This window comes from Nicotiana sylvestris, chromosome 2 (assembly GCF_000393655.2).
Source record: "Nicotiana sylvestris chromosome 2, ASM39365v2, whole genome shotgun sequence".
In the NCBI taxonomy this organism is placed as follows: domain Eukaryota; kingdom Viridiplantae; phylum Streptophyta; class Magnoliopsida; order Solanales; family Solanaceae; genus Nicotiana; species Nicotiana sylvestris.
The window spans coordinates 97,265,808-97,278,897 of NC_091058.1; positions in this window are offsets into that span (position 1 = coordinate 97,265,808).

A 13,090-nucleotide genomic window follows, 5' to 3' on the forward strand; every position below is an offset into this window, starting at 1 on the left:
CTCAACCAATCTCGATTCATCCTTACAGAATAGCTCCAGCTGAGCTAACTGAACTTAAGAAACAGTTACAAGACCTCTTAGATAAGGGTTTTATTCGACCTAGTATTTCACCCTGGGGTGCTCCAGTGTTGTTCGTGAAGAAAAAAGATGGTTCCCTACGGATGTGTATAGATTACCGCCAGTTGAATAAGGTTACTATCAAAAACAAATATCCACTACCTAGGATAGATGACTTATTTGATCAGTTACAAGGTGTTAGGTATTTCTCAAAAATAGATCTAAGGTCGGGATACCATCAATTGAAAATCGAAGAAGCAGACATCCCGAAAATAGCTTTCAGGACTCGATATGGTCACTATGAATTTTTAGTAATGTCCTTTGGGTTGACCAATGCACCCGTAGCTTTTATGGACTTAATGAACAGAGTCTTCAAGCCTTTCTTAGATGCATTTGTTATAGTATTTATCGATGATATTCTGGTATATTCCCGTAGCTAAAAAGAGCATGAGAATCATTTGAGAACAGTTCTTTAAATATTCAAGGAGCGTCAGCTTTATGCCAAATTCTCCAAATGTGAATTCTGGCTCGATACAGTTACATTTTTGGGACATGTGATCTCGAGAGAAGGCATTAGAGTAGACCCACAAAAATAGAAGCAGTTAAAAAAATTGGTCTAGGCTGACGACCCGTATAGAGATTCGCAGTTTTCTAGGATTGGCAGGTTACTACCGTCATTTTTTAGAAAGGTTCTCTTCACTAGCTGCCCCATTGACAAAGTTAACTCAAAAAGATGTGAAGTTTCAATGGTCTGAAGCTTGTGAGAAAAGTTTTCAAGAACTCAAGAACAGGTTAACTACAACCCCAATCATGACTCTACCCAGCCCTACAGGTAGATTTGTGATATATTGTGATGCTTCCAGAGTAGGGGTAGGGTGTGTTCTTATGCAGAATGACAAGGTAATTGCTTATGCTTCTAGGCAATTAAAGAATCATGAGAGAAACTATCCTACTTACGATCTTGAGCTAGCGGCAGTTATTTTTGCTCTAAAAATATGGTGTCACTACCTTTATGGAGAGCAATGTGACATTTATACAAATCATAAAAGTTTATAGTATATATTCTAGCAGAAAGAGTTGAACCTGAGACAACGTAGGTGGTTGGAATATCTTAAGGATTATGATTGCAATATCCTTTATCATTCGAGCAAAGCGATTGTGGTTGTTGATGCTATGAGCAAAAGATCCATGAGGAGTTTGGCCAGGTTGTATGCGGTGGAACGTCCAATAGTAAAGGAAGCCCAACAAATAGCTAGCCAAGGGATTCGTCTTGATGAGAAGTATGATGGAAGGTTGATAGCAAGTATGGGTGCTAAGTTTACTTTAGTAGAGCAAGTTAAAGCCAAACAATTCGATGATGCTAGCTTTCTTAAGCTCAAGGAAAGTGTCCTTAGTGGTAAGATTAAAAAAATTTCACTTGATGAGAATGGTGTGATGAGACTTAATGGTCGCTGATGTGTGCCTAATGTAGATGATCTTTGCATAGCAATTATGATAGAAGCTCATAGCTCCAAATACTCAATACACCCAGGTTCTACTAAAATGTATCATGATTTGAAAGATATTTATTGGTGGGATAATATGAAGCGAGATATTGCAGATTTTGTATCGCGGTGCCTAAACTGTCAGCAAGTAAAAGCTGAACATCAGAGACCAGACGTCTTAGCTCAAGTCATTGAAATACCAGAATGGAAATGGGAACGAATAAATATGGATTTCGTGGTTGGCTTGCCGCGAACTTTTAAGAAAAATGACTCTATTTAGATCATAGTAGACCGACTCACTAAGTCAGCTCACCTTTTGCCAGTCAAAACAACTTACACAGCACCCCAGTATGCAGCATTATACATAAAAAAAATTGTTCAGTTGCATGGTTCTCCTACGTCCATTATTTCTGACAGGGGTGCTCAGTCCAGTTCTAGAAGAGTTTTCAGGAAGGTCTCGGTACCTAAATTAATCTAAGTACGACCTTCACCCTCAAATGGACGGGCAGGCCGAGAGGACAATTCAGACCTTAGAAGATATGTTACGAGCATGTGTTCTCGATTTTAAAGGAAACTGGGATGATCATCTGCCTTTGATTGAGTTCGCATATAATAACAGTTATCAAGCAAGTATTCAGATGGCCCCATTCGAAGACCTATACGGTAGGAGGTGTCGCTCGCCTATAAGATGGTTTGAGATAGGTGAAACGAAGCTTATTGGGCCAGACATAGTACAAGATGCATTGAAAAAAGTGAAACTAATTCAGAAACGACTTAAAATTGCTCAAAGCCGACAAAATTCATACGCAGATATAAGACACCGCGATCTTGAGTTCAAAGTGGGTGACTATGTATTTTTAAAGGTGTCTCCAATGAAGGGCATTATGAGGTTTGGTAGAAAAGGGAAGCTTAGTCCGAGATATATAGGGCCTTATCCAATTCTTGAAAGGATTGGGCTTGTGGCATATCGTCTAGCTTTACCTCCTAAGTTATCTTCAATACATCTAATTTTTCACGTGTCCATGCTGAAAAAGTACTTTCACGAACCGAGTCATGTAATTGATAGGCAGGACATAGAGTTTGATGATGATACTCTGTCATATGAGGAGGTTCCTATAGCTATAATAGACAAGCATGTTCGTAGACTTAGAACCAAAGATGTTGCTTCGGTAAAAGTAATATGGAGCAACCATTCAGCTGAGGAAGCTACGTGGGAGCCAAAAGAAGCCATGAAGAAAAAGTATCCCTATTTATTTTACATTTCAGGTACATAATTTATTTAATGCTTTAAAATAATTAGATTGGTAAGTTATGGGGTGTTTGTACTTATAGTGATGTGAAGCAGCTTTAGCAGGTATATTGGTATGCCTTGATAATGTATTTTATTGGATTGAGCAACTGGAGGTGCGAAAATATTATTGTTGGGTTGTTTGGACAGGTTGAAAATTTTGGATAGCTCCAGTTACAGAGGAAATTCTGTCGACATTTTTGGGAATTTTTGGAGTTAGACAAATTTTGGGGTCCTAAGATCTTTCTTTTAGAAAAAATACATTTGCGACACAACATTCGAGGACGAATATTCCTAAAGCAGGGGAGAATGTAAAGACCCGTAATTTTCTAGCTTAAAATTTTGATAATACAGGTTTAATAACATAATTAAGGTGCCCGAAAGGTATAAAGACATACACAGTCTAAATAAGGTATTTAAAAATATTAAAATATGTACATAGGATTAAAATTTAAAAAAAAACAAATAAGATAAACTGGGCCAAAGCCCAATAAGACTACATAGGAACGTATTTGATTGGAAGGGTTTCAAAGCTATATGCATTGGTCTTCCTTAGTCACTAACCTACGAGAGTAAAAGGGGCAAGAAACAGAGAAAAAAAATCCCTTTTTTTGCTAACACATATAGCAACGAAAGAGAAACAGATTGGAATAACAAGCTACTACGGTAAACTCCACTTTCTTGTCTTTCTTTAACATTTTTAGTTTATTTTTCTTTTCCTACTATTATTTATCTACCATTAGTATATGCCTACTTGATTTAGAAAATCTCAAAAAGATCAAATAGTTTGATTAGTATTGGAAGGGAGTACTCTTAGTTTACTCCGTATTAACAAGGTTCAGAATAATTTAAAGTTTTGTTCTTTATTTGGGGCATTGTGTTAGTTTGGAATAAGTTAAGTAGCAATTGGATAGGAATGTCAGTGAATGAATATTTTGACCTTTGAGGTACTCTGAATGCAATTAGTCTGATACTTGATTCTTAGTCCAATTAACCAGGAAAGGATTCTAAGTATAATATTTGGAAGAACTAATCTAAGTTAGTATTAGTGTGTTAGGACGATAATCACTGCCAATGGGATATTTCCCTTGGACAAGAGAATTGTAAATAAAGTTATATTCTTTGAGTACGCATTGATGTAAATTGAACTTGATTATTTCATGTAGATTGAAAATTTGTGAATCGGGAGTGTTTAGAGGATACGTGAAGTCGAAGCTGAGCTAGATTTAAGGTGAGTTGAGGCTTACTCTCCTAGTAGAAAATTCCATTAGAACCCCTGAACTCCATGTGTTCAATAAATCTAAGTCATGTCTTCTTGCGATCCAAATACTACGTTCACTTCATTCTTATTCAGTACGATGAAATATGTGACAGAAACACATGCTCATTTGTATTGCCAGTCATTACGTGTGTTTGTTTGTGATATTTATATTCAGTTAAGTATTCAGTTTTAACATTAATTCATGCATCAATGTGATTATTTAGTAGGGAGAAGTGGCCAACCTCCCCAGCGTGAGTGCCATGATGCCAGGGTTAGTTACCCCACGCTTGCAGGTGCCAACTGTTTGTTGGGGAGATAGGCCGATACTCCCTCGTACGTGTTCCCAGATGCTCACGTACGCAGGGCCACTATGTGTACCGATTTTCAGAAAATGTTCAGTTTTGGCTTATAGTTCAGCTTATAGTATCAACTTACAATTCATTACTTGCTTATAAAATTTTATATGTTTTATAAGATTTTTGTTATGTCCGTTTTCTTTCATATTTTTTCTAGAAGGTCTCGCTCCGCCTTTTTAGGAGGTAGCCTATGAGACTTACTGGGTATCCTTTGGTGATACTTAGCCCGTTTGGGCCTGCTACGTTGTGTGGCAGGTATTGAGGACACAGGTAACGAGGCACGTGGCTAGAGGAGATATTCCGGATTTAGTTTACAGACTCCGTTGATTCATCCCAGCGGTAGCGGACTCTTTTTATACTATTATTTCTTTTTAGATGTTTATTTTATTTTCGGGGAATGTCCTGCAGGTTATGTATTTCAGTTTAGTCAAATTCTAGAGGCTCATGACTTGTTAGTGAGTTAGTATTAAGATATTTTAGGATTTATCCTTTATTGATTATTTTATCAGTCCGTTTAAGAACTGCGACTTGAGTAGAATGAATATTTAAGCGCACTAGGTAGGTTGCTATTGAATATGAAGTTTTGATACAATTAGCACAGGGTTCACTCAACGAGTGGTAAGAATTGAGTGCCAATCACGTCCCACCTCAGTTGGAGAGATATCTTTTAAGTGAGAGAGAATCTCAAGGGAGAGATTTTAGGATATGAAATTTTGTACATAATATAATTAAAAAGGTAAGACTTTAAAATAAATTGTACTAAAAGTAATTTTTATAATAGAAATTGTAGGGAATATAAATAAGTCTTTAAAGGATCGTATTCTATGTAAATTCCTCTTAAAAGGAATCTGTCACGACCAAAAAACCTAACCTGTTGTGATGGTGCCTATCGTGGTACTAGGCAAGTCGATATTTTCAGAACACTTTCAAAATTTAACAGAAATGAGTTAAGACATTTAAAATAATCAGAGTTTTACATAACAACGGGGTAAACCTAAATTATAAGTATGAAAAAATAGCCCGACATCAGGGTGTCACTAAGTCATGAGCATCTAAACAACCAGTTTAGAAACAGAGTCTACAACAGTCTGTGCCAAAATGCCAATACAGGAAAGAAGAGATAACAAGAAAGGAGAGACAAGGACTGCGAATGCCGGCAGCTACCTCGTAAGTCTTTAGTAGTCAACCATGCACGAGATCAACGTCCTCCATGTCCGAAAACACCTGGATCTGCACACGAGGTGCAGGGAGTAACATGAGTACATCCAACTCAATAAGTAACAATAATAAATAAGGAATTGAAGATAGTGACGAGCTACACAAATATAGTTCATTTTCGGTGATTTCAGTAAAGAATAGACATGCTTTCAAATCCGACAGCTTAAGTCAAACCAGTTTTATACAGTTTTAAGTTCAAGTAAACCGGATATAAAATCTTTTAGAAATTCCATAACAATGATAGATAACAACTAAGTGCAACAACAAATGAAAGCAAGTATAGTCTCTCAAGGCAACAGTCACTCAACTCATCTCAACAGCTCAATCACTCGACTCTCAGTCCTCAATACTCACACTCAATAGGTACCTGCGCTCACTGGTTGTATAAAGACTTCGGAGGGGCTCCTTCAGCCCAAGAGGTATATCGATGCGGCGTGCAGCGCGATCCAATATATAATTAGCTATAAGGCTCGTTGCGGCATGCAATCCGATCCATATATATTCAGCCCTCAGGCTCGTTGCTACGTGCAACCCGATCCATATACACTCACATAGCTCACAGCTCGGCACTCAAGCCCTATCTCAGTCACCAACCTCTTTAGTCCCTCAGACTCTCATAAATCATATAAATCAGCTCAACAGAGATAATAACATGAATTAACAAGAAACAAGAAGAGACGGAGGTGTGATACGCAAGTAAAACCATGGCTGAGTACAAAACAACAAATATCAGCTAATACAACAAGTACACGACCTCAACAGGTCCCAACAATAATATCATATGGCCTTAGCATGAATTCTAACATGAATTAGAGTAAAATTTCCCTAAAACAGAGGGAACATGTAGCTAACAGTAAGCTATTCGACTTTACAATCTCACGGGACAGACCAAGTCACAATCCCTTTGGTGCACGCCCATATGCACGTCACCTAGCATGTGCGTCACCTCCAAAATAATCACACGACACAAAGTTTGGGATTTCATACCCTCGGGACCAGATATATAACTGTTACTTACCTCAATCCAAGCAAAACGCTACTCCAAAATGTCTTTGCCTCGTGAGTCGGCCTCCAAATATCCCGAATCTAGCCACAAGTAGTACAACATAATTAAAATAGGCTAAAGGGAGCAATTCTTCAAGAAAAGTACTAAAATATAGCCAAAATCCGAAACTGGCCCAAACCCGGCCCCCGAGCCCATATCTTGAAATCCGACAAAAATCACGAAACCCGAAAGCCAATTCACTCACGAGTCTAACCATACTACATTTATCAAAATTCAACATCATTTGGTCATCCACAACCCCAAAATTCACTCTCCAATACTCTAGCCCTAAACCCCCAAATTTCACCTCAAAAACTCACCATCTAGGTGTAAAATTAGTGGGGAAACATTATTATTGAAGATAAATAGGCACAAGGAGCTTACCTCAGTAATCCCTTCGAAAATCTCCTCATAAATTCCCAAAGTCCGAGCTCAAAGTAATGAAAATGGTGAAAAATCTCGGAGTCTCATTTTTTATATGATCTGCCCAGGCCTTTCGCACCTGCGCTCCAGGTCTCGCACTTGCGGAGTCTCTTCTATGGCCCTTCGTCCGCTTCTGTGGAAATGACCAAGATCCCATTTTCCGCATTTGCGGCTCAACCTCGCCTCTACGGGCTCGCAGATGCGCTCCCTTTCTCGCACCTGCGCCCCCTGCCCAGCCTAGCCTTGCCCATATCTGCGCCCATCCTGCCGCACTGCGGCATCTCACCTGCGGCTAGATTCCTCGCAGGTGCGATTACACCAGCAACATGCCGACTTCAGCAATTTTCAAACTTTAAAACCTATTCTATTAACCACCCAAAATAAACCCGAGGCCCTCGGGACCTCAACCAAATATACCAACAAGTCTTATAACTTAATACGAATATAGTCGAACCCTCAAATCACCCCAAACAATATAAAAACACGGATTACACCTGGATTCAAGCCTAATGAACGTCTAAACTTCCAAATTCCACAAACGACACTGAAACCTATCAAACCACGTCTGATTGACCTCAAATTTTGCACACAAGTCACAAATGAGACCACAAACCTACTCCAATTTTCGGAAATCCAATCCGACCCTGATATCAAAAAGTCCACTCCCGATCAAAATTTCCAAAATTCCATCTTTCGCCAATTCAAGTCTAATTCTACCACGGACCTCTAAATCACCATTCGGATGCGCTTCTAAGTTCGAAATCACCTAACTGAGCTAACAGAACCATTAAAATTCAAATCCAACGTCGTTTACGCATAAGTCGACATCCGGTCGACTTTTTCAACTTAAGTTTTCAATCAAGAGACTAAGTGTCTTAATTCACTCCGAATTCACTCCATATCCAAACCAACCAACCCGATAAGTCAAAATACAGATGTAAAACACAAAAGAGGCAGGAAATGAGGGAACGAGGCTATAACTAACGAAACGAACAGCCAGGTCGTTACAAAATCAAACTTATATCAAGTGGAGCTAGCCTTCGATTATGAGTTCAGTCAAACTCAGTAATTTTGGTTCAAATGTTGTATTAGAATATGTATAAATTACTAATTTAGAACCTACTAACTTAAAAGGACAAAAATTCCACAAATCCCAACTCCGTATATGAGTTCTATATATCATATTCATCGTGATATTGACCTATTTTGCAACCATTAATCGGTTGAGAATCATAAAATGTAGAAAAGTTAACATAAATAGCCACCCACTTAACCGTTTAAACTAAAATTAATCGACAGATATATAATATGTGTATAATTCCATGTATAATATGTGTATAATAATATATAATTAGTGTATAATCCATGCATATAGGTTTTAAAAAAAGAAAATAGTGAATATGATCGACTATTTGTGTAAATAGTGAATTCGGTCTTGATCATATATATCGCGCGAAGTTATTATTGGGGCATTTACACAGATACCCACTTTTGGGGCCGCCTTCAAAGTTATGCCTGCATTGCACAAAAATTTACAAAATTTACCCACCGGAATCTGAAGTTGTTCTATCTTTCAATACAATTTCAAAAATCAAATCTTAAGTTCTTCTATCTTTCAAATGCAACTCCAGAAAATTCAAATCTTAAGTAGTTCAATCTCTTCAAGGCAAGTTCAGAAAACAAATATTAAGTTCTTCTATCTTTCAATTACAACTTCAGAAAATTCAAATCTTAAGTAGTTCAAACTTTTCAATGCAACTTCAGATTTTGAATCTTAAGTTCTGAAACATAAATTTATTTTTTGAATTTTAACAATCTAATATACGATTCAACGCCCAAATCTACTTCAAATGAGCTCAAATTTGAAACATAACTTTCAAATATCATAAGGAACAAACCTCAATCATCGAATTACCACAAGGACAATAAATCTAACAAACTCATTTGCAACTAAGAAGAAGAAGAGAAGAAACCCTAAGCACAACTTATAATGGTGTTTTGCAACTAAGAAGAAGAAGAAACCAGAAGGCTCCTGGATACATGGGACTTGAATACATAGAAGGAGAAAGCATCATCAAAGTTCCTGAATACGTGTTGTAGAAAATAAATTGTGTCAAGAAAATAAAATCAAGATTGAAAAATATTGCAACAATCGTAGTATTTGATTTCAAGTAATATGAGTGTTACAATTTCTATGATTCCTCCGATTCTACTTTTCCAGTATAAATTCAAGGGCCTTTGAGCTTGATCTTGAATTTGAATTTGATTTATTCGTCGTGAACACTTTGATTGCTGCTACGAATTGTATCACTAACAAGTAGCCTTGATCTTGAACGCATTGTATGTAATTTGACTTCGTTCTTGATCTTGAATACTTGAAATTTGTGTTGAAGTGCTTGAATGCTTGAACACTTGCAATTTGCAGAGAATTGTGGCCTTTGATCCACAAGCTCCCTTGTGTCTTCTTGTTATAATTTTTGGTGTCTTTTCTGAGTTATGAAGACCTCTATTTATAGTTGTGAGAGGGAAAAGTTATGATAAGAACAAACTCTTTCCGACTAATCAGATTGAAGAGTGACAAAGCCGCATTTGATTGGCCAGAATCACTTGCATATGTGGCGCGATTTCATTGGCCTTTTAATTTGACTGGGCATGCCTTGTCATTCTGACACATGGCACGATCCTATTGGCTCTTCCGTTTGACGTGGCGTGCCACATCATTTGACACGTGTCACCCAATTGAGCCTCTAGGAAGATGGCATATTGGACCTAATGAAGTGGGTTCATCATCTATAGCCCAACTAAATGGACTAACCCAATGGATTAAAACTTACTTATTTAATCCATATATATTGGACTTATAATTAATCCAATTATATTAGCCCAATAAATTTATTTGAACTAATATATCTTAAATTTAAAAATATAGTCTAAATAATTTTATGGATTTAAATCCAATAAAATTTAAATACCTATAAATACCTCCTACTTCAAGACTTATCGAGATATAGATGTGTCCAACTTAGTAGATGAGGCTTGAAGTACCATTTTTAGCTAACTCCAATTTAAACTTTCCAATCCCCTTTTTTTTGAAAAGTTTATTTATGAAATGGGTAACATCTCAAATAAAGAGAAAATCAGAAAACAACATAATTGTCCCATTTGTGATTATTGCCAAGGAAAAGTCCTTGTATTGCTTTGATGTGGCACATGTGAGTCAAACAAATAGTACACAACATTAGAACTTTTAAGGAGAAAGACTCCAAATTAAGGTACCTTTTCACGTATCTTACAATTTGAATTCTATTTGGAAGGTGTCTTACAATTCAAATTCTATTTGTAGTAGATAGTGTTCGACCGCCTTAGTTGTTAATCCCACATTGGGACTAAATCCTTGATGCCGTTCTTATAAGCCTATATAAACCTCATACCGTCTCGTCCATTGAGAATCAATATCTGGTCAAGCAATAACGAGAAGGTAATTTCTATCTCTTTTCTTCTGCGTTCTTTTTTTTGTAGGCCAAGAAGTGAAGGATAAATCCTTGTCGATATATACGATCAAATTCACAATAACATATAAGAAGATATATCCCTCGCAATATATAGACGGACAAATTTACATTGCTATATAGATGGATAAATTCATATCAACATATAGACAGATAAATTCATACCAACATATAGACGAATAAATTCTCATCACCATATAGACGGAAAAATCCACATCATTATATAGACGGACAAATACCCATCACCATATAGACGGACAAATACCCATCACCATATAGACGGACAAATCCATATTACCATATAGATGGACAAATCCACATTACCATATAGACGGACAAATCCATATCACCATATAGATGGACAAATTCGCATCACCATATAGACGGATAAATCCACATCATCATATAGTCGGATAAATCTAAATCAACATATAGAAGATTGAACCCATGACAATATATAGAAGGAAGAATTCTTAATCGCATATAGAAATTTGCCTAAAGCACAAATGACTAGAATCTTCTCCTTCGTTTGTCAATTGTCGTTGACTTAATATTTACTAATCTTTTTATTTTATTTTTTTATGCAGTTTTGAAGAGATGGTTCACTTCAGAGACTACACATCTCCATCCTTCAAGCGCAAGTATCTCATAATCGATGCTAAGAATGGAGGGGTTATAACCAAGCTGTTGACTTACCCTCCACTAGTTGGTCGATATGTAAATTTGTGGCCACCTCTGCAGAATTCCCTCCATATGGTGGATTGGACTTCAGAGCACAACCAAAAGCCAACTAAAATATGGTCCCTTCAAACTCCTTACCAATGAAAACTCAATATCGCGAGTACCCTTCCTTGCTTGGGACGGTGTGTGATTCAAAGAAAGATACGTTGGGGAGACACTTTGAGAATTGACGATGAATATCATTATATCCCGGGATATTGGGAATGGGATGAGGACATATTTGGCAGAGGTCAACGGGCTTTGAAGACAACAAGAATTTATGATGCTGTCTATGCTTCTTTATTTACATATGATCGAAATTCAAACATCTTGCGAGCGTTTCTTGAAGCTTGGTGTCCCACAATAAATACCTTACTTACATCAGCCGGAGAACTATCAATATCTCTTAGGGATTTACATACCATTGGCGGTTTACCTATTGGAGGTTCTCCCTACGAATAAGTTGTGCCCGAAGCTATCGAACTCACAGATGTTAATGAGAAGAATGAAAGATTTACTCCTCAAGCTTGTGGATACTTGTTTACCGCCTTTAACCATCTTCAAGAAGGGGAGAGTCATGATCCAAAGGTCTCATTTAGCAAGTGGATTGAATTTTGGTGCAAGAGAGACTTGAGATATAAACCTGCTCCAGCAAGGAGGGAGAAAAAATCTACCAGTTTGAAGTCAACGCACAATCCCACTGGAGCTATACCAGAAGTAGTTGCATGGTCTAGCGCGGATGAGACGATGTTTGCTAACATTATGGTTCGACATTAAAAGAGAGAAGGCACATATCTGGCGGTATTATTATCTTGTTGGTTGTGTGCATTTGTATTTCCCTTTCAAGATGGCGATTTTATTCGACCCGAGACCTTTAAAACAGCGAGCATGGTGGCATATGGATGGAAATTCAACCTTGCAATCCCAGTTCTAGCGAGCATCTACTATGGTTTGAACAAGATCTCCAAGTCCTCGTAGCTTGAGCATATCAAAATCTCTTTTCGCATTCATTATGTATATGGTTGGTTTGCTCACTACTTCAAGACACACTATGGGCTTCCAAAAAGGCCATATGTTCGATTGATGGTGGCATATTCTGGGGAAGGTGATGCAAGGTATTTGAATGATACAAATGCAAAAAAGTGCATCCATCAAGCAGATAATGCATCCATCATGCAGATAATGCATCTTGGGCTTCTACCATGCTAGAGGGGTCTGAACCTTACTATTTTAAGGATAATGATAAAGCATCGGAATCGAAAGTCAATTATTTTATGAGTATCCATTTTCATTATCTTCCTTTGAGGTGTGGGAACTCTTTCATTCTTGAACCATATAGTCCACATAGATTCAGCCGTCAATTTGGATTTTATCAGACCAGTCCTGGTATTTTGGAAAATGACCTTTGTAGCGCCTATTAGAAGAAGGACACAGATTTTGGCGAATTTGTGTGTTACATAATTCCACCAGCGCGAGGGCGACCTTCCCCCGGCTATATCTATGGTTAAAAAGCTATTTTCATCAGAGTACATATCTTGGTGGACAAGTGTACATGGGAGCTTTCTTGAAGATCATTTAGAATCTTTGGTGACTTTTGTTGGGCCAATCACTGATGTACATTTAGAGATCACGCCTCAAGAACATAACAACAAGGACAAAGCTCCTACTTTGAAATCCCAAGTGGTTGCACCATGCGATATCAAGGGACCTCCATATAAAGAAGCTCAAA